At 37.9% G+C, this 22,014-nt stretch overlaps 1 long non-coding RNA gene across 1 annotated transcript in view; it reads right to left on the bottom strand.

Annotated features, from left to right (window-relative positions):
• The window catches only part of LOC148003868 (uncharacterized), a 71,667-nt gene that overhangs the window by 42,592 nt on the left and 7,061 nt on the right, over window positions 1–22,014 (bottom strand). Inside the window, exon 2 of the long non-coding RNA XR_015629765.1 lies at window positions 14,922–15,058. This is a non-coding gene — a long non-coding RNA (uncharacterized LOC148003868). The remainder of the gene's footprint in view (window positions 1–14,921; window positions 15,059–22,014) is intronic.

Raw genomic sequence — 22,014 nt, 5'->3', positions numbered from 1 at the left:
CGTGTAAGAAGCTACTGTATATTATGAATCCTAATTAGGTCATTCTATTACATCTGTGCATCTGTGAACTCAGACCAAACAGTAATAAAACATCATCTCCCACTATTCCACAAAGTACCCTTCTTCAGCTTCAGTCCCCCATCTCTTGGTTTCCTTCCTGGAGAGTGAAAATTATATAGCTTACCCAGAGCTCCCTAAATGCCTTAAGTACCAATTAAGCCACTGCTCCATAGCAATAAAATACCCCAACTTCTGAGAGCCAACCATATGAACAGAAGGTAACGAAGTCAATTCAATTATCCATGGTAAGAGATGACAAGGAAAAATAAGACTAAATTAAATCTACAGGTGTCTCCAAACCACATTTTTCCACTCACCTACACTCTTAACTAGCACTGCTAATAAGATAGATTTGGATTTTATTACTTTCCCTCTCCACCTCCTACCCTTGTGTGGCTTAAGTGCTAATGGGCAGTCAACCACCCTTTAAAGCACAAGAAAAGCAGAGGCTGGACCATGCAATCGATAGACTGGATAATTAGCCCCTGAGTAATTGGGAGTTAACTGTCTCATATTAACTTCACCCCATTACTCCCAGAGTATGAACAAGCCAGAGCAAGATGGACATAACATGAGAGAGCTGGAGGAAACGAAGAAAAGAAGCAGATCTCTGTGCCTCGGGGCTATCATATGATGCGAACACTAATGACAGAAAACCAGGTGAGAGGGGCAGCCATGCAAGGCAGTGATCAATTCAAAACATGACAAGATGGTCTGTAAGAGCTATAAAAGAGTTGTTTTCCCCCAGCATCAAATTCTCTCTCTCTCTCTCTCTCAAAAAAAAAAAAAAAAAAAAAAGATTCATTCTGGGCTTTGGCTGGGTTCCCAAAGGATTGGGTAATTAAGCAGGTATGATTTCCAAGGAGAAATAAATATTTTTCAGTTACTAGACACTGTCACTGGGCTTTGATTCAAATGTGCATAATTTTCGAACAGGAAACATAATGAAAGAAATGTTTCACAAATTAATATAAAGCCCAAAGGCATACCTGGCATTCTTTTACATGAAGTCATTGTCTATCTTAAGCCAGGAATGTCATCTGAGTGTCAGCATTTCTTGGAAAATGCTTTTTTCTCTTTGCAGTATCAACACTTGTTTTAAAACAGAAAAACAGCATTAAACTACACAACACACACACACACACACACACACACACACACACACACAGACACCAGACTCAGTAAGCTATTAATTCTATGTTTTCAAACATATAAATTACAATTTTATGTGTGAGACAAGAATAGTCAAAGAAAATTAGTCTATAAACCTAAGAGTTGGGGGAGGAGGGAAAGGGGCTAGAAGGGTCACTAGGATGGTTGGGGGAAAGGGGAAAGTAATATAATTCTATTTCAGTTAAATGCTTTAAAAATTAAAGAAAGAAAAAATAAACTTAAATAAAGGTAGTAAAAAAATATGACCCAAGCCTGGTTTTCCTTTTCTAGATATTAAAGTCCATTATTTTAAAAAAAGATCATTCATTTATTTAGATTATTATTATGTCATGTCTCCTTTCCTTTGATCCCTCCAAATGCTCCCATAAACATTCTTTGCTCTTTTAAATTCATGGCCTCCTCCTCATTTTTGTTGTTACATATATACATATATGTATAACAATTTAACCATATATATGTATGTATGTACATGTATGTTAGTAAACACTTAAATACCACCAGCTACTGAGAAACTTTCCTTTTTAATGTGGCTGAGAAGAAGCAGGTAAAGGACGGAAGGAATTATGCAGGCTCAGATTTTAATGAGATATAGTCCATTGTTGTCAAAACAAATGATAGTGGGTGCCCATGAGCATGGAGCACCTCTCTAATTCCTGCAGACTAGGGATCAAATTTCAGGCAGAATTATTCTGGACAGGGAATAACCCACTAGATCCATCCCTTTGCTCTAAGCTGGTCACATTGGCCACATGCCCCCCAAAATATCACAGCCAAGATGACTTGAGAAGCTGAGAACCTTCTCTAAATATAATTTGAATATGACAGCAAATTTCAGTGATAACTTAGGATGTCGTAATGTTACTGAGTCATCAGCCTGAAGATTAAACAAAATTGTTCCTTTTGAATGGTAATAGGTTGAGAGCAACCACTCCAGACTCTCTTTTTAGTTGTACCAATATCAAAGGGCAAGGTGATCATTTAACAATGGTAGAAAAAGTATGGTTATTAAGGTAATATGCTGTATGAGCTTCACTTTGAGTTAGTGGTATGATTATAATGTAAGAATCTACTTTATCCATAATAAAAAATGTCAGAATTCTTTGAAAGTAACTGTATCAAAAATTACTTAACTTTAATGGTGGTAAATTTGCTAATATAATTTAATTATCTTGATGAACTTCCTTTATATTCTGGGAACAATTAATTTATCTTGAATATAATTTTATGCTAATTTGAATTTTCACTGTTTATTTTAATATTTGCCATACTTGAACAAAATAATAGCAATAAATTGTCACTTTCACAGTGGACATATGCTATTAATGAGTAATAATAAGTGTAAAATGAAATAAAAACAGCATAGTATTTTCACATAACCAACTTATGGCTTCCAGTAAGTGTGCACTGAAATATAACAATAGTAATTTAAAACTTTTCAAGGCAATCACCTAGATGCCACATCCGTGTTTAATACCACAGGTAGAAACCTTGGAAATTAGTAACTTGGTAATGAAAAGCTGTAAAAAAGTTGTTTTTTTTTTCTTTTTTCTTTTTTTCGGAGCTGAGGACCGAACCCAGGGTCTTGCGCTTGCTAGGCAAGTGCTCTACCACTGAGCTAAATCCCCAACCCCAAAAAGTTTTAACAAGGCTGTGTTACTTGTTGTCTTATTATTCTTCAGTTCCAAACATGTAAAAAAGGAGGTGAGTCCTCTATGTATTTTTTTTTCTTTCTTTTTGTTTCTTATTTCTTTTCTAAATAAGTAATGATAGTTTTGCAGGTAGCACTGGGGCAAAAGTATCACAGGAATAAAGGAAGGTACAAAACAAGATGGTACCAGGTGCCTACAATTTCCCTACTCTCCCATCTCAGATACAGTTGAAGGTCTCTGGAGAGACCCTTTATAGTGAACATCTTTCTCCAGCACCTCCAGACCTGATTTGAGAAAGTTCTGCCCACACAGACTTACAATAAGTTCTCTGTCATCAGGCAATGCTGCCCCGTCTTAGCAAGGTCTGCACCTCAACTTTAGAGTGGCGACTCTTCCACAAGTTTCTAATTTAACCCGCAACGTCATCCTTTGCACTTTAGCCTCAGAATCCTTCTTATTGCCTGGACAATGCCTCATCGGCCGTATTCTCTGTCAACTTGGCAACTTGCTATCACTCTCCGTCTGCACGGAGCTGCAGATTCTTTACAGTGAACTCTGGCTGATACAAACTATGTATCAACTACCAGGTTCTCCCTGGTGCTGACAACTGAAAAGATAAACATAATTATCTGGGAGAAAACGCTGTGAAAACATTTCGAACGCGCTAGAGTTGGGTGCATGTTCTTTTAGCAGTATTTGTCGTTTGCATGGATTTACTCTAATTTTGTGAACTTTCTAAATTATTTCTCACCCTCAAGAAGTCACGCCTGTCGTGGGACTCTTCTACATAAATACATGCAAGCTTTTCTAAAATATGCTCAATGTTTGTGTCAGTCAAAAAATAAAAAGCTTAATAAATTCTGAGTCTGAATTCTTTTCTTAAATATAAGATCTACTATGCAAATACACACACGATTATTACAAATGTGAAGCCATGCTGAACTAAACTACCAAATGGTTAAGAATTTTCTAAATTAAGGGCTGGAGAGATGGCTCAGCGGTTAAGAGCACTGTCTGCCCTTCCTGAGGTCCTGATTTCAATTCCCAGCAACCACATGGTGACTCACAACCATCTGTAATGAGATCCAATGCCCTCTTCTGGTGTGTCCTCGGACAGAAACGGCGTGCTCACGTGCATAAAATAAATTTTAACAATCTTTTAAAAACAGGAATTATTTAAACAAAAGTAATTTCCTAAATTAAAATGTTTTATTTTCAAAGCAGTAGCCATCAGAAATGCATCCCCCACACGACCTGAATCACGCTGATCTTGTCTATTCAGTCAAAGAGCTCTTCCTTTGCATAGAAAAGAGCCACAGGGGGAATAAACTGCAAGTCAAAATGTATCAGCATCCGGCTTGCAGACCACTGTGAATATTTATAGAGCATTTGAGCATTATTAGCTGAGCCTTTCTCTGAAAGTACTCTTCAGTTTAACATGTGACCAGAATAATATCTGGCTGTTGCACCCTATGAGAAAGACGAGTCTGTGTACTAGTGTGCGAATGCGCATGCGCACGAGTGCATGCTTCCATTACACTAGGTGTGACTGGATATCTCAAAGTTATTTTCCATTTCCTTCTTATAGATACCTCTGTGATTCATGTCTCACCTCAGCTTTTCCACAGGATCTGAGAATGGTCAGCCTCTACACACCCATTCTCTTGATGCAGAGTTAAGGCAAACAGAGGCAGAGTTAAGTCACTTGGTTACCGCAAAGCAGCTCACCCAGACCGGTCCAGAAATACAGACAATCAAAAGTGTAGATCAGATCCAAAGCTCCTCAGACTTTGAGAAGTCAATGTTTACTAACGGACATCTCAGATGTACATGGATGTATATTCTTATTCATAAGCAAATCATAGTCTTTAGGCTGTTTTGCTAAATATCTAATATATGTTGCTGCTGGTTCTCTATTCAAAAATATTTATTTCAGCAATATGCTTCATCTCGGCAACAAAGCCCTTCATATTGCACAAAACAAAGCAAAATTCAGTGACTACAAGTAGAATATGAAATACAAAATGAGATCAAAGAGGCATGAGAAAACAGAATTAGGAATATTAATTTTCTAATATAATTTGGGCCAACCAGATTCCTTGTGACTCAGTCCTTCTTTTTCTTTTCTCAGGAGAAACTCACTGCTATTTATAATCTATAGAATTATTACAATGGGACAGACAGCATGAAGTACACTTGGGTAGATATACCAAAGATTACAACCATGAAAAAAATTAAGATTCTCACACTGAAAGAGGACACAGTGAACAATGAAGTTGATCTATCATCATGACTATGAATTCTATCTCTTATCCTAAATTATGTGTATAAATTTCTATAAAGGAAATAATTAAAACATCCTAACTAAAACCCAGGTTTTGTTGTAGAAACCTTAGAAACATATCTCTACCACTGTGTACAACACAGCATAAAATTTGTTCTGCCAAGAAATCTAAAAAGATTAGATTTTTGTCACTCTTGTGTAAGAACAAAATGTTATCGCCCACTGGCAAGGAGGAGAATTTGCCAGCATGCAACAGCTTGGTTTTCATGCCGAATGTTTCAGTTGTGGAGATTTTAAGCAAATTTGGTGAGCTTCTCCAAAGTAGTTTACCGCCTTTAGTAAAGTGAATACCCTGTCAAAAGTAATTCATACAAACTAGGCAGTGCTGGCACATGCCTGTAACCCCAGAGGTAGGCAAATGTCTGTGAGCTTTAGACCAGCCTAGAACACAGAGAGTTCTAGAACAGCCAAAGCTACATGAACAAAACCTGTCTCAATAAATAAATAAATAAATAAATAAATACTCACTCATTTGTGAGTTTACTTTAAACTTTAACCTAGAACAAACATTATGAACTTTAAACATTTTCCTCTCAATAGAAATGTTCGAAGATACATTTAAAGTATTAGAAAATATGAAAAGAATTTCTATTCTATATAATTAATGTAATATAATTGCAGCCTGCTTCTTCTGCTCACATTCCCAGTACATGAAGTTGACGGAGGGGCAGCACCAGGGGTGAAGACATCTACAGCCAAGGGTAACAACGTGAGTTTCATTCCTAGACCCCACAAGGTGTAAAGAGAGCCCTGCCTCCTGCAAATTGTTTTTTGACCATCACATATGCATGATGGGATGTGCACCTTACATCCTACTGAATATACTAACACACGTAAGCAAAATTTTACATTCAAACTCACAACCTCTTTTTTCATTGATTTTATTGCATGCCTACAATATAAGTATAAATACATGCATATTTCTAAATATAACCTGCTCAGACTATATAATATTTACCTACAGGTAAGTTTGTATAGATAACCATTTATCACTGGACAATTGATCAGTGTGCCCTTCCCTGGAGAAGGCCACCTCTCCTATTTCCAATTTTTCTTGCCTGTCTACAGTGCTCTGTGTAGAGGTGAGACCTCGTGGGCTTTTCAACCATCCAATGTGGCATGTCCCTTCATGCTGTCCTTGTTCTGTTCCTGTGTGGACAGTAATACTGTTGAAACTCGGGTATAGCGTCTGACATTACCAGGGGACACCATCCCAGAGTAGACTCCTTGATCCTCTAGTTCTTACATTTTCTACCCCCTCTGCAGTGTTCCCTGAGCACTAGGGACAGAAGTGTTTTGTAGATGTACATTTTACTGGTTTCCACAGTCTGAATTTTATTGAATGGCTGTGGAAGGGAGGTAAATGCAGGAGAGAGGTAACTAACATGACAATAAAGGATTAACAATAATTAATAATAATAATAAAAGAATGTCTGCAGAAGCTACAATGAATCATATGATGAACAGTGTACCTAAAAAATTCTATTATATATACCATTCTGGATGTTAATATAGATTGACATCCTATTGTTTGTACACCTAACAAAACCCCAACACCAGACACAAGAAGCCACTTTTAAGATGTTGGCCAGGGTTGCCCAAGAGATGCACAAAACATATAGCTCATTACAGTTATCCTTATTTCCCCCGCAGAGATGCAGAGTAAGGCCTTATTGCTGAAGACTACCCACTTCGGAAAGAAGACCAGAAACACCTGAGCTGGAACTAACCTGAATGACGCTTCCCTGAGGACTAGCTTTTATAGTACCATGCAAATACCCTCTCCCCTGCTGCCAGAAGGGGAGACGACCAACAGTCCTACCCAACTGTGATGCCCCTTAGCTACATTAATGGCCAGCATTGGAAGAAAGCGCTAAGCAGTAGCACACGTAAACATGGCACTCGCTAACAGATCCACAACTGTAGTTAAGACCTGCTTAACAAGAAAGCTGGAAGAAGCTGAGGAGGAGGGCGACCCTGTAGGAGGACCAGCAGTCTTAATTAACCTGGATCCCCGAGATCTCTCAAACCCGGATATCACCAACCAGGCAGTGTACACCAGCGGAGGTGAGGCCGCCAACACATATACAGCAGAGGGCTGCCGGGTCTGGGTTCAGTCAGAGAAGATGCACATAACCCTCGAGAGACTGGAGGCCTCAGGAAGTTTAGAGGTCTGGTGGGGTGAGTGGGGTAAAGACATCCTCGTGGATTGGGGGGGGGTTGGTTCGGGGAAGAGGTATGAGATGTGGAACAGTCGGAGGGTGGAACCTGACAGCAATAAAATCTAGAGTGGAAAAAAGAAAAAAGAAAAAAGAAAAAAGAAATGGTGGTGGTGATGATGGTGATGATGGTGATGATGATGATGATGATGGTGATGATGGTGATGATGGTGATGATGGTGATGATGATGATGATGGTGATGATGGTGGTGATGATGGTGATGATGATGATGATGGTGATGATGGTGGTGATGATGGTGATGATGGTGATGATGGTGATGATGGTGATGATGGTGATGATGGTGATGGTGATGATGATGATGATGATGGTGGTGGTGGTGATGATGGTGATAATGGTGATGGTGATGATGATGATGATGATGATGGTGATGATGGTGATGATGGTGATGATGGTGATGATGATGATGATGGTGATGATGGTGGTGATGATGGTGATGGTGATGATGGTGGTGATGATGGTGATGATGGTGATGATGGTGATGGTGATGATGATGATGATGATGATGATGATGATGATGATGATGATGATGATGAAAGGAATAATTTCTGGCACTGGAGACCTAGCTATTCAATAAAGTCATGCTTTTTGGAAGAGAATCTTCAACCACTAATTTACTAAACCATCACCATCCCTAAGAAAACTCTAGAAAAATCTGTCCACTGATAAGTGTAGTCTTAACCTCTCATTCGGGAAACTCTCTTTTTCAGCAGATGGAGACCACAAATAGAGAGCTCAGCTCCTTAAAGATAAATCTTGAAACCTTCCAGGTTGATATATTTTCAGAATAAATTTATATAAAGCAAAGAATTTCAAACTAAACTAAAAACAATGACTCGGTAAACATTCCTTATGGTAGAGTGTTGCCAAATAACAAACTTCAGATGAAATAAATTTACCGTACATGCTTAAAACAAAAATGAGGTTGGTATAGTTTATCTTTCCAGATCTTGACCTTTCAAAACTCCAGGTGAGAAATTTGAAAAGCTCCAGAATCATTAGACACTAGATATTGCATTTCTTTGGCAATTGAATGCCCACTTCCATTGAAACCTATGAATTCTACTTGTGAAGAGGCTAAAAAACTATCAAAAGGAGATGACATAACTAGAAAATTTTAAACAGAAGGCTAAAGAGAAACAGCAAACAGTAAATTCATATCTATGATTATTAAGTAAACTTTGGTTTAAATTCAAATTATGAGTGTACTTGTGAATTACTGTATCTAAAATTGGCCACAATACTCTCAGTACCCAGTAAAAATATTGTGCCAATATAAGTAGAAAAAAATCATAATGGTCCATTTTATTTCCTTCTATATCACAAAATTCTGATTAAGCACAGCAGAGATTAACAGACAGTTTCTCCTGAGCACCTGGTTTACACTAGATTTAAAGTTTTAAACAAGATTAATGTTGGAGACCATCACTTGCTTGAGTATGAATAATGAAAAATCTTAAAACGTGAGCAAATATAGAAATTGGGAAATAAATTTAAATCACTGGAAAATTAATTTAAGTGACTTTGAATATACTATACTATTGTGGAGTATATTCAAAGTTTAAAAGTGTGTACAAAATACAGGATAGTTTAAGGAAGAAGGATGATCAATTTGTTATCTTACCAAGCCATACACAAAACAGCCCTGAGTCACAGTAAAGACTGTCCATGGTAAATGCATAGCAGATAACAGCCAAATATTCCCTCATATGTAGTAATTTAATATTTCACACATACATACACACACACACACAGGCATGAACATATGCACATGTACACACACCTACACACACAAACACACACACATACATGCACATACACACATGTACACACACCTACACACACATGCCACATACATTTACATGCACATGCATACATACAGAGAGACATATACACACATACAAACACATACACATGCACAGACATAATTTTTAAAGAGAAGGGGCAACAACATTGGTTATAAAAAAAAAGTGAGGCCATACTTTTACATGATCCTTAAAATTTAATGTGCAATTAGGAAAAGTTGGATTTTACATTGCAGTGATTTGGGGAAATTATTTTCTAATCATAGAGTGCTCCATGAGTTTCTCGTCTCTGCTGCTCTGAGAAACCTTCCCAGATTCTTCCCACCTCTGAGTGCTGACTCTCCCTTGATACATTTTGAAGTGAACCGCGGCTGACAGTTTTATTACAAATATGTTGCACTTGTAATTGTTGCGAGAAAGAAACTGATGGAAAAAATTTGCAAAGATATAAAATTGGACTTCAGTTCTGCAGAGAATGGTAAAAAATGTTAGTTTTAAAACTAATACCCTGGGAGATGTGTATATCAAGTCAAAAAATCAAATTTGATTTATTATTTACTTTGGGAATTGCTCCTTCTGATCTGGGGGAAAAAAAAAAAGAAATACGTGAATGTATTCCACTTTACATAAGTGGTGACAACCCGCTACTTACAGGTTTCTCTCCAAACGCTTCGCTCTCTGAAGCCCACAATTGTTTGCAGTGTTCTGGGTCTTGCTGGGGTATTACTGTCTCCCACTGCAATGTACAAATACCACTCTAACCACTGTGCCTTCGGGGATTTCACAAAGCAGTTTCTTTAAAGGTTACGGGTGATGTTTGTCTTCTATGAATGTCAGTTCTCTTGACACTTCATGGGGTCAGTACAGTTGATAGTAAAATTCAGGTAAACATGTTCAACCAGAGAGGAGATTTTTACCATTACTATTACTATGTTTGCTAATTGTTTCATACACTAGTTTTAATTTTTAAGCAAGACCTATACTAAATGTTTTACACAGTATTTCTCTTTGTTTTCTTCATTCATTTGTTTCCATCTTTTAAAATTCAAACTGTTTAGAGCCAGGACAGGAGATATTGTGTTTAGAATCAAGATTTTTGTCAGCTCCTGGATTTAAAGACACTGCAAGACACCTCCCTAGTAATACACACACACACAAACACACACACACACACACAAACACACACATACACACACACACACACACAAACACACACACACACAAAGACACACACACACAGAGGGATATAGACCAAGTCGATGTTAAATATTAACAATATTGGGCATTTACAATTGAATACATTAAGACAGGAATGACATGATTTTATTCTAAGGATTCAAAATTGGTTCAACATACACAAATCAATAAATATTTTGTAGCAACACATAGACTTAATCACACGATACTCATAAAATAATATATGCCAAAAAAGGTTTTTTGAAAATATATCTATATTCCTCCACGAAAATATCCCTGAAGAAAAGAAGAAAACCAAGGAGGAGACATTAAGGCTTCTTGAATAAATGTAATTTGACGGCAGTTATCAGAACTTTTTTTCCGAGCTTTTGATATACAGCAAAAGCAGTTCCATGTCTGACATGAAGCCAATGTGTTCTACATGTAAATGTTTTAAACGTTTCTTTTTAAAATGCATTTTTAACACTTTCTTTGTATGGGTACTTCCTTCCATGTATATCTGTGTACTGCATGCATACCTACAGGCCACCAAGACCAGGAAAGGGCATCAGATCTCCTGAGACTGAAGTTACAGAAGATTGTGAACTTCCCTCCCAGGCTAGGAATTGACCAATCGTGTGTCTTTTGGAAAAAGACTCAGTGTGCTAAACTGCTAACCCATATCTTCCATCCTGAAAACATTCTTTTTAAAAATCAGGAATGAAACAAAAATGTAGATTCTCTTCTCTCTTATTAAAGCCAGTGTTTGATCTTAGCTAAAGCAATCAGACAAGACAGAGAGGAATAAAATATATGTTAATAAGGAAGGAAGAACTAAAATGTTCGCTAAGTGGAGATGGCATGATACGGCAGCTATCTAGAAATGGTGCCAGAAAATTCTTTAAATATAATACACATTTTCAGTGTAAAGTATGAGGATATAAATCTACATACAATCATCAATAAATTTTAATATACTAGCAACAAACTTGCTAAATAAAAAACCATGGGGTAAAACTCCCATTGAAAGTAGCATAAAATAAACAAACAAATAAATGTATCCATTCAGACCGGGCTCCAAAACAAAGAGAGGCAAATAAAAGAGATCAATGTTTGCTACAAAAATGAAGTTAAACAACAACAACAACAAAACCAAATAAATAAAATACCAAGGAATAACAAAACCAAGGGAGTTTAAAATCTCTACAACAAGATCTAAGCACTGAAGAGAGAAATTTAACATGGGAGTATCATAGGAGAAGTTCCTCCACTCTCATGGGCAGGAACAAACTACTGAGAGTAACTTTGTAGCCAAATATGATCCGTGGATTCGATATAACCAGAGAAAATTCCAATGATACATTCTCATAACTAGAAAAAATAATCCTAAGGTTCATATGGAAACACGGAAGACTCTAAGTGGCCAAGTAATCTGGGACAAAAAGAGAAATGTTGGAAGTGTTATAATACCCAATCTTAAAATATACTACACAGATACAAATTATCTTACATACTCATAGTAGCAAAACAGCCTGATGTAGCCCTAAAGCAAAAACAGGAATGTGGACCAATGAAATGGGGTAGAAAAGCCACCAAAAAAGTCACACACCTGCCATTACCTAATTTTTAACAAATGTAATAAACAAATAAATAAATAAATAAATAAATAAATAATAAACTAACAACAAACATTGGAGAAAAGATAGTTTAATTAATGTCTGGTTCTAGAACAGTAACTTCACATGTAGAAGAGGGGACTAAATTTCTCTTTTTTTAATTGGATTTTTTTTATTTACATTTCAAATGTTATTCCCTTTCCAGGTTTCCATCCATAACCCCCCTATCCCATCTCCCTCCCCTTCTTCTATAAGAGTCTTCCACCTCCCCAACCACCACCCTTCCTGCCTTCCCACCCTAACATTCCCCTACACTGGGGGATCAAACCTTGGCAGGACCAAGGGCTTCTCCTCCCATTGGTGCCCAACAAGGCCATCCTCTGCTATGGGATTGCAAGCTGGTACAACCACTCTGGAAATCAGTCTGGAGATTCCTCAGAAAATTGGGAGACTTCCATCTCATCCTAATTTTTATAAAATCAGTTAGAATGTGTCAATGAACTTAAGCCTGAAGCACTGAAAGCCTGAAAGTGCTAGAACCAAACACTTGGGGAAAAGGCAAATGCCAGGACTGCCTGAAAAGGTCTCTGACAGCTCAAGAAGTAATCTCATGAGCTTACAAAGAGGGTTGCATAGAACTAAGTTTCTGCATAAATAAAATGAAAAGCATGAACCAGGTGTAGAGGTAGCCTACACAATGGGAGAAAAAGTTTACCATCTATCTCAATATTTAGAATCTTCAACAAACTCTGAGATGTAGACACCAAAAAAACACCCACTCAAAAATTAGGCAAAGAGATGAGTGGAGACAATTTAGAAATACACAGGTGGATAATAAATGCATGGAAAATTCCTCTCTGAATCCTTCAGCATTAGAGAAATGCAATTTAAAACTACATGGAGATTCCATTTCATTCCAAGTCAGGATGGCCATCATCAAACATAGGTGTGGAAATAAACTCTGGTAAAAATGTTGGGAAAGTGAAACTCTGTGTAAACTGAGGTTGGGATTTGAAGCTACTGCAGATCCTGGGGATCAGCATAGCAGTTACTTAGAAAAACTAAAGTAAATCTGCCATTCGATCCAATTATATTTCTCTTGATTTTGTATCCAAAGGACGTACCATAGATATACCTTTGTGTCCATGTTTTTAGGGCAACATTGTTCATAATAGCAAACCAAATTTCCATCAACAAATTGTTAGATTCAATAATGCATGATGTGTATGTACATAATAATTCTATTCATCAGCACATGTTGATTGTATGATCTCATTGCAGGAAAATTAAGGGAAGTGCAAATCCATGTGTTAAGCAATAAAAGCCGGTCTCAAAAATACAAACACACATTTGTCTCACGTACAGAACCTAGATATTAGATACATAAACTAATGTATGTTTGACATGAACATAGAAAGATATGAAGAAAAGACTGAGTGGAATGAAGCAAGAAAGAGTAAATAGGGGAAAGAAAAACAACATTTTTGGAGTTCTAGTTTGTGAAATGTAAATCTGCAGGTCACATACATACGAAGGCAGACTATGTAAAATGGACAAGCAAAGAGGCTTGGAAGCCAAATGTAAGCAAGATATAATAATTACAATGGTATGAAGGGTTGAACTGAAACGTTATTTTGTATCTTAAATAAAAAACTAAACGAACAAAAATAAAGTGACGTATCTGGTAAAAGTATGCAGATAGTTCAATATCAAAGGTATCCACAAGTATACGTGAAAAATACAAAACATAAAGGTGTTGATGCCTCTGTGTTCATATATACATGTGTTCCGTTGTGCTTGTTATATTAAAATAATTAACAAAACAACAACAAAAGTAAAAACAATCTCACAGCAAGATTAACCAAGTGATATAAAAATATGCCAAAGTTTTAATGTTGGATAGGACAGCAACTGAAATAACATAACTACAGTCGGTATTTTTGGGTAAGAAGACTTGATCTCACTGTCTGATTACTCGTGTATGAATGAGTAATATGCTTTGTTGTTCAATACTACTATAGGATACTCACATCAACCCTATGGGATATAGCAACCCAGTGGACCCACCCTTGTACTTCGTGATTAAGAACTCTTAATGTATCTTAATAGTATTTCAAAAATAAATTTTAAAACACTATAAAACAACCTCACGCTAATTGGCAAAGTTTTGGAATCAAAAGTTTTGGAATATATATATTCCCAAAGTAAAACTATATATCCATGATTTAGAATAAGAATAGAATACCCTCAGACTATGCAGTCAATAAGCAATGACTTCTCATTAATAAATTTTGTATATAAATCTCTGCTAATCTTTCAGTTCTGATAGACATGACGAGCTTGTGTTATACTGAAATTTTACATGCTATCAGCAACTGTAGTTTACCATCAGTACATGCTAAATTTGCATGTTTTTAACAAAGGCTTTTCTTTTTTACCCCTACTTCTGATCGCCAGGACAGCATATTCTTCGATTTTTTTCTTTCTTTTTAATTTTTTTTAAACAAAGATTTTCTACGAGGTCCTAGCCATCATAGAATTACTACGTATATCATGCTGGTCTTGAACCTCCAACCTTTCCCAGTAATCATTCTGCTGCTTGCTCCCTGATGAGATTATTTGCAGGAGCCACCATGCTCTGGTCTTAGCATCTATCCTTATCACAGTAGCATGGCTTCCAGAACCGGATCACCATGTGACTCAGCTTCAAATGGAGCACCAAGTGTTACTCCTTCGTCCATTCCCAGTGCCTCCAACTAGAGTTCACGTCTGGGGAAGGGGTGGTGAAGGAAAGAAGCAGGGGAGGGAGAAGTGAGGGGACATATGTAGATGATCGGTTATGAAAGCAAAATTGACTTGCCTGAATATCAGGTTCTTTTCAGTAGTCATATAAAAATTTTGTCCAATTTTATTTTGCAGTCAGCCAGAGGTCAATATCCAACGTGGTAAAGGACTGTGGTAGTCACGTGTTCTTTGAATTTTTGCAGCACAGTCAAGCTATTTCGTAGAAAGGAGACAGAATACGAGTTTAATGGGTGAGATGGAGTCAGTTTCCTGGTATGTTAAGGTTTGTGCTTGGCTATAGAATGTGGGTAGGTTAATGAATTCATTTCTGTCTTGGTTTGCTCATCTGTAAGATAGTAATAATATTATTTCTCTCATGGTTCTGAGGATTTAAGGATTCAAGGTCCATATAACATGAAATACTTAAGTCTTTAAGAAGTCCTCAATGCCAGACTCCCCTCTGTAAGCCCATCATAGCATCAGTAACAGTGTCAGGTCTTACTGTTCTCCGATGAAATGGATCCCAAGTTGGGATGATCATTGGATCGCCTTTCCTAAAGTCTCTTCTCCATTTTTGTCCCCGCATTTCTTTTAGGCAGTAACAGTTCCAGGTCAGAAATTTTGACTGCAGAATAGTAACCCTGTCCCTCCACTTGAGGTCTTGTCTGTCTACTGGAGGTGGACTCATCTCATTGAGTTCCCTCTCCCCAACATTGGGTATTTTGACTGAGGTCACCCCATTTGCGTCCTTTGAGTCTCTCATCTCTGGTGTCTCTGGTACTTCCTAGAGGGTCACCAGCTCCCCCCCACCACTGAGGCTGCTTATATCCATCCATTCTCTTGGCCCTCTGACTTCTCTCTTATCCCCTACCCAACCATTCCTGACTCTGTTCCCTTGTACCCCTCCATGTTTCCCTCTCCCACCTGAGTCCCTCCTTCCCTCTGCCTCCTGTGACTATTCCCTTCTCCCTTCTCAGTGGATTTGAAACATTCTCACTTGGGCCTTTATGTTTGTGACACTTACTTCTGTGTTTGTATCCTTGATATTCTGTACTTTACGGCTAGTATCCGCTAATCAGTGAATACATAGCTGCCTTCTGAAAGGGCCTACCAGCAGCTGACTGAGACAGAATACTTAGACCTGACCGTTGAACTGAAGTAGGGGACCCCAATCGTTGAATTAGGAGAAGGATTGAAGAAGCTGAAGGAAAATCCATAGGTAGACCAGCAGTCTCAACTAACCCGAGCCCAGGGAGCTCCAGAGAGTGAGTCACCAACCAGGAGCATCCACAGGTCAGTCCAAGGCCCCTGACACAAATTAACAGAAGTCTGCCTAGTCAGGCCTTAGTAAAAGAAGATGTGTTTATTCCATGAGAGACTTGAGGCCCCAGGAAAGGGGGATGCCCAGGGGCATACCCTCTTGGAGGCAAGGAGAAGGAGGAATGGGATGAGTAACTGGGGGTGGGGGGAATAAGGGGGAGCAATGACTGGAATGTAAATAAAAAATGTCCTCAATGAACATCGTCCATGTTTATCTTCATTTCGCAGAGTTCAAGATATTGTAGTAGCAACCTCAGAGTATGCAACAATCAGAGCTAAAAGTGAAGTGTGTCTGTCTCTGTCCCATGCCACTACCCACCACACTGGGTTATTGCTTGAACAGTGGTGATGATCAAATGATAGGGTCACCGGAAGTAAAATGAAAATGATCTTTGTACTTATTACTAGCTTATATTTCTAACTAGCTAGTTCTTAAAGTAATTTTAAAATGGAAACTTGGCCCTTTTGGCATTCCATGAGAGTGCTACTCTTTTCGAGAATGCATTCTGTTGTCAACAGGTGTCTTTTAACGTTATAACATAAACACTGCAAATTGTTTATTTTATAATTACATGTCTTGGGAGAATGGTATATCAAAACATACAGAACCACTCCTTTTTGGAAAATGTTTATACTGCTCTCCTGTTTGATGTTCCAGAAGCATTTTAGTTCATTCGTCGTCATCTGGATTTTTGAACACCTTTTGGGGGACTATTGTCTTGATTTCTCTTCTTTCATTTGCTAGTAAGATACACATTAGTTACAAAAATATTTATGCACTCCTATGACAATGTAGGGGTGTAAACATTGTTTATGTTTGTGCAATCACTGTATTGAAAGATGTACGCTCTTCATAATTGCTGGATCCTACAAAGGTGTATTTCAAATGCAGGAAACTAATTTACATTTTTGTCAATGATGCATAAGAGTAAATGTCTTACTGTGGACATTTCTTAAATTACATAATTATTGGAAAGAATAAAGCATGTCTTCAACTGTATGGTACTGACTGTTTCTTATTACTACTATGTTAGTTTTCTACTGTTCATAAAAGACACCATGATGAAAGCAACTTATAGAAGGGTTTATTTGGGACCTACAGTTTGAGAAGTTTAAAGTCCATGCCCATCGTGGCCCATCAGGGCCCATCATGGCAGAGGCAGGCCTGTCAGTAGAGAGTAGCACAAAGTTCCCATCTTAAGGTACATACACTCTATTCCACAAAAATTTGAGATAGTTTATAACATAAAACATACAGTTATGTGGGACCGTTCAACTGAAAACTATGTGTTAATCTATGAGAAGAGCGATGTGAGCAGCAATATTGCCAATCGGCAGGCACTGACTACATTCTCCAGAACAGTAACAAAAGCAGAATTGGAGTGTTGGACATCGATGCTACCATCTTGAGATCCTTTCTCTGAGTAGTTAATAAACATTTCCCGATAATATGGCACTGTTTTAGGCACTGGAGATTTGTCAAAGTTCAAAATAGGCAAGTCCTCCTCATCAACATACATTTAAGTAGCATAAATAACCATAAACTCATAAATCAATGATTTATGATACTTAGAAAGCTTTAATAAAAAAATAAAAGGTGTATTTTAATTTTATCTTAAACCAAAGATATTATTTTTATAATATAGTATATAGGTACATTTTTGTGGTAGAGAATGATTCAAATAAAAGCAACCAGTGGGGTTTCAAGTAAAAATTTGAAGATAAAACTCTTTATCCTATGTCTACATTTGAAATAGCCACTCAGAGAGTCCATGCCTTTGTCGATAAGACTGTATGGGCAGAGGAGTACAGACCGCTTATGACAATCAATCGCTGTGCTTTAAAAAAATCCTTCCCCTAGATGCTATGTGTGCCCTATCATTTTCCACAAATGATTGGAACTGCTGATTTCTAATCATCTTTCATATCCTGTAGGGAGAAAAACGGAATTCAACTTTGCATCCAATGAAAGTTAATCGGAAGTGGAAAGAGGAGAAAACAACCAGATGTACTCCTTTTCCACAACTGACTAATTCAAAGAATTCCCCCACCATTCAGCGAAAATTGTTTTCAGACTTCTCACTCAGACCTGCAAGTTTTCATTGCAGAGGAAAGAAATGAAAGCTGAGTGCGATTTCCTGAAAGTCAGGGATGAGACAAGTTGGGTATTTATGAGTCTCTTACACTGTCGTGCTGGAAACTACAGAATGCTAAGCAGACTACCGATTCACTAGAGAGACATTCCCAGTCACCTCAGGTCTGTTTACAACAACATACAAAGAAGGTACATAGCTCATAGATCAGCATGTCATAAAATAAAGACAGCTCTCTGCCAAGGGCAAAGCTGGAACTATGAATGAAGTAAATACATTTACAATGCACGGCCCCTACATTGGAATCCAAATTAGAGGAAATGATTGGCAGGATTAGGGCTTCCGATGTGTATACAAGAAATCTCACAAAAAAAAAGGAAAAGAAAAAGAAAAAAAGAAAAGAGAAAACTTGAACACCACTATTGTAATTAGAAATTAGTAGCAAAATATGACCAAAACCTTCAGAGCAAAAACACTATCCAGAGGGTCATAACTGAGATGATTTACCAAATTAACGATTTGTTGTCAGAGGACTTTTTAATGCAACAACAAAAATATTTTTAATGGCGTATGAACCAGTGTGGGATAATTAATTTGTAAATATCAATGAGATGCACTTAGTTCACAAAATTTTATTATAGTAGAAATGGAAATTTGAAAAAAAAAACTGAAAAGCCGGGGTTGGGGGAAGGGGGAGTGAATGATGAAATAAATTACAAAATTTGTCCAAAGAAAGGTTTACCAGAAAATGATCTCACAATCTAAGGAACAGATAATTAATATGATTCATTAAGACCAGAGATGAAGGAATGAATTATGTTGGATGGAAAGATCTAGGGATCAACTGATAGGATACCCAATACAAATCAAATCTGTTAACTCAAGTTGGTCAGAAAAGAGCACCTTGCCGTTAAGATGACTGCAGAAAGAAAACCTGACATTTTCCATGGTTGTTTCCCATTCCCTTCAGTGGAATGTGTATTAATCAAATAAGCTATAAGAGGGAGCTTTTTTCCATGTCATTTCTCAAGTGTCTCTGACCTCACTCTTTGACGTTTAGACTGTGTTCCAACAGGACCAAGCCTCTTGCTCTGACATACAGATCCTTATTTACCTAAATGCAACCCATGGTTTTGGAGACCTCAGCACACTCCTTCATACCTCCTCCCACAAGACTCCATCGCCTCATACTTCCTACACAGTCCTCCAACTGGAGCACCACACACTTAAGTATAGGAAACTGTTGGGTAATTCTCATTCAAACCATATCCCACTCCCTGTTCTTTCTTACTTAGCTCTTTGTCTGTGACTCATTATTGTGAGCTCTGAACTACAGTGCCATTCCTGCCTGCATGCTGCCATGTTTGTGACCTTGGTAGCCGTGAACTCAGACACTCTAGAACCATAAGCCTACACTTAAATAAATTAAATAAGTCTCCAATTGAAACTCATCGTAGTGGTTGATCTTGATTGACAACCTGACGGGACCTAGAACTACCTAGAAAGCAAGCATCTAGGCTTGCCTCTGAGGGGCTATGTAGATTATTTAATTGATGTAGCAAACCCTGCATTAGCTGTAGATCCACTTCCACTGATGCGAATGGAGGATCCTCTGAGGGCAAACTTAACAGCTGGCACTTGTTTGTGCATTTCATCCTGATCCCCTGTATGTCATCTCTTCTGTCAAAGGACAGCTCACTCTAATCCCTATAGTTGATCATTCTCACTAGTGCATCATCCCCTGCTGTTTAACCACCAGACTCCTTGCTTATAAATGACCTTACATAGTGAACCCATTTCCTCTGAAGTAAAATATCCACAACAGTTCTGCTCACATTCAGAGAGTAAAATACAATTATGGTTCTGCAACTTAGACGCTTTGAAAAATGTTAGCACAAAAAATTCATCTCTAAAAAGTGTGTGTGTGTGTGTGTGTGTGTGTGTGTGTGTGTGTGTGTGCGCGTGTTAGTTTATTTTCATGTAGAGACACAATATCTGTAGTAATTTTAGGTAGTATGTGCAAAATCAGAGGCCACTGACTTTCTATGATTGAATGAAGTTTCAAAAACTCTGTCCAAGTCTGATCTAAAGGGACTACTGATCTAGGCCCTTTGAGAAATGAAACTTTTCGACAATACAAAGTAGGAAATTGTGATCACTAAGCCAGAGGTACCACTGTGATGTTTCCTGTGTATAGCTTATTCAGAGACCTACAAAAAAGAACACAAAGTAAGCTGGGGGCCTCTGAAGCTCCTACCCCATGCTTCTTCAAGGCTGCAAACCTGTGAGCTATTCTTGCAGTGCCCTTTGATATAAAATACTGAAAACACTGGATTATCCTAAGAATACCATTTTAAAAGGAGGAATTTCTTGGATTGCTTTTTTTCTACTGCTGACCCAGAAAGACCCATCAGGCCGTAGGTAAGGCGACTGAACGTACGACAGGACCATCAGAGATTCTTCAGATTCAATCAAGAACCTGGAGACACCATGTTCCACAGCAGGGATAAAGCAACCCTAGTATTCATAAGGCAGGAATCAGGCGGGAAGGGGCAACTATTTATGAGGGGAAATTCCAGTATTAATTCACTATTCCTCGCTTCCTGGTCTATCCCCGCTCTGCTGATGAACACAGGCAGAATTCTTTCCCCCCACCATTACTGATAAGTGCACATGTGAAAAGACAGAACTGTGTATGAACACAACTTTTAAAATGTAGACGTTCTGAGCGACGTCTGACCTAAATTATTCAGTCACAGATGTAGTCTCTTTCAGTGCTGCTGGCAGTGGTGTTTCTTAAGCACCACCCCCCAAAACCTTACTAACTTAATCTCTGTTACACTATCTGCCTTGGATTTATTATTCTAATGCTCTTTGGATTATATCCACAATGCTCCCAATCACCAATTATACCATAATATGTCACCCAACAACCATCTCAGAGACTTTCCCTTAAGAGTTACTGGAAGTTGAGAGAAACTAAAGAACTCTTTCTGTCTGCCCTGGGGACATGGCCTACAGAATGTTCCATTCCAACTCCGAAGACATCCCAAGTGACTCGAATTGCTTTCCAACTCAGCCCGTGTGTCTACAGCTTATGTGGGAAATTTAGGGGACATGCCCTTCAGGGAACACGCACTGACAACTTGAATCTACTTCCCTCCTCCCTTTCAGCCAGTTGTATCTTTTGCCTGGACGTTCTCTTTGTTTCCCATCTGCCACCACAGCTGGTTGTTATCCTGGAGGTTGATCTCCCTCATTGACTAAAGTACATGATTTATTTCTGCAGTGGGAGGAAAGGATTTAATTGGTGAATAACAGTCACTTTTGCTCTCTTACATTCAGTGGATTTACAAGCCATCCCAGTGTTTAAAAAAAAAAGGCCTTCAGGCAGGAGTAGCATTTGAATCTGAACATCAACCATCTATCTACTCAAAGTACTGAGAGCCTGGTGAAGTTCAGTTGTTACTTAGGAAGCTTAATGGGCACCCTGGGACCCTAACACATTGCCTGTCTCACATATATAAGTAGTCTGTCAGCTTTCTAAAGAACAAAGACCCAATCCTGCAAATCTCCAGTTGCTTATCAAGGGCTGTTTCTACTTCTTAAGTTTTGTGTATCCTACATTAAATTTTAAAGGTATTTTTCTACCAAAAATTACAAATAAAGTATTGACATAAAAAAAGAAATATCTGGCAGCCTTTCTCGGAAACGTGAGAATTTATTTAAAGGGCAGTACTATTAAAAGAATAATAA

This window comes from Rattus norvegicus, chromosome 9, assembly GCF_021556685.1.
Source record: "Rattus norvegicus strain SHRSP/BbbUtx chromosome 9, alternate assembly SHRSP_T2T, whole genome shotgun sequence".
Taxonomy (NCBI): domain Eukaryota; kingdom Metazoa; phylum Chordata; class Mammalia; order Rodentia; family Muridae; genus Rattus; species Rattus norvegicus.
The sequence above is the reverse complement of the archived record's forward strand: the minus strand, read 5'-3'. Positions and strand labels throughout refer to the sequence as shown.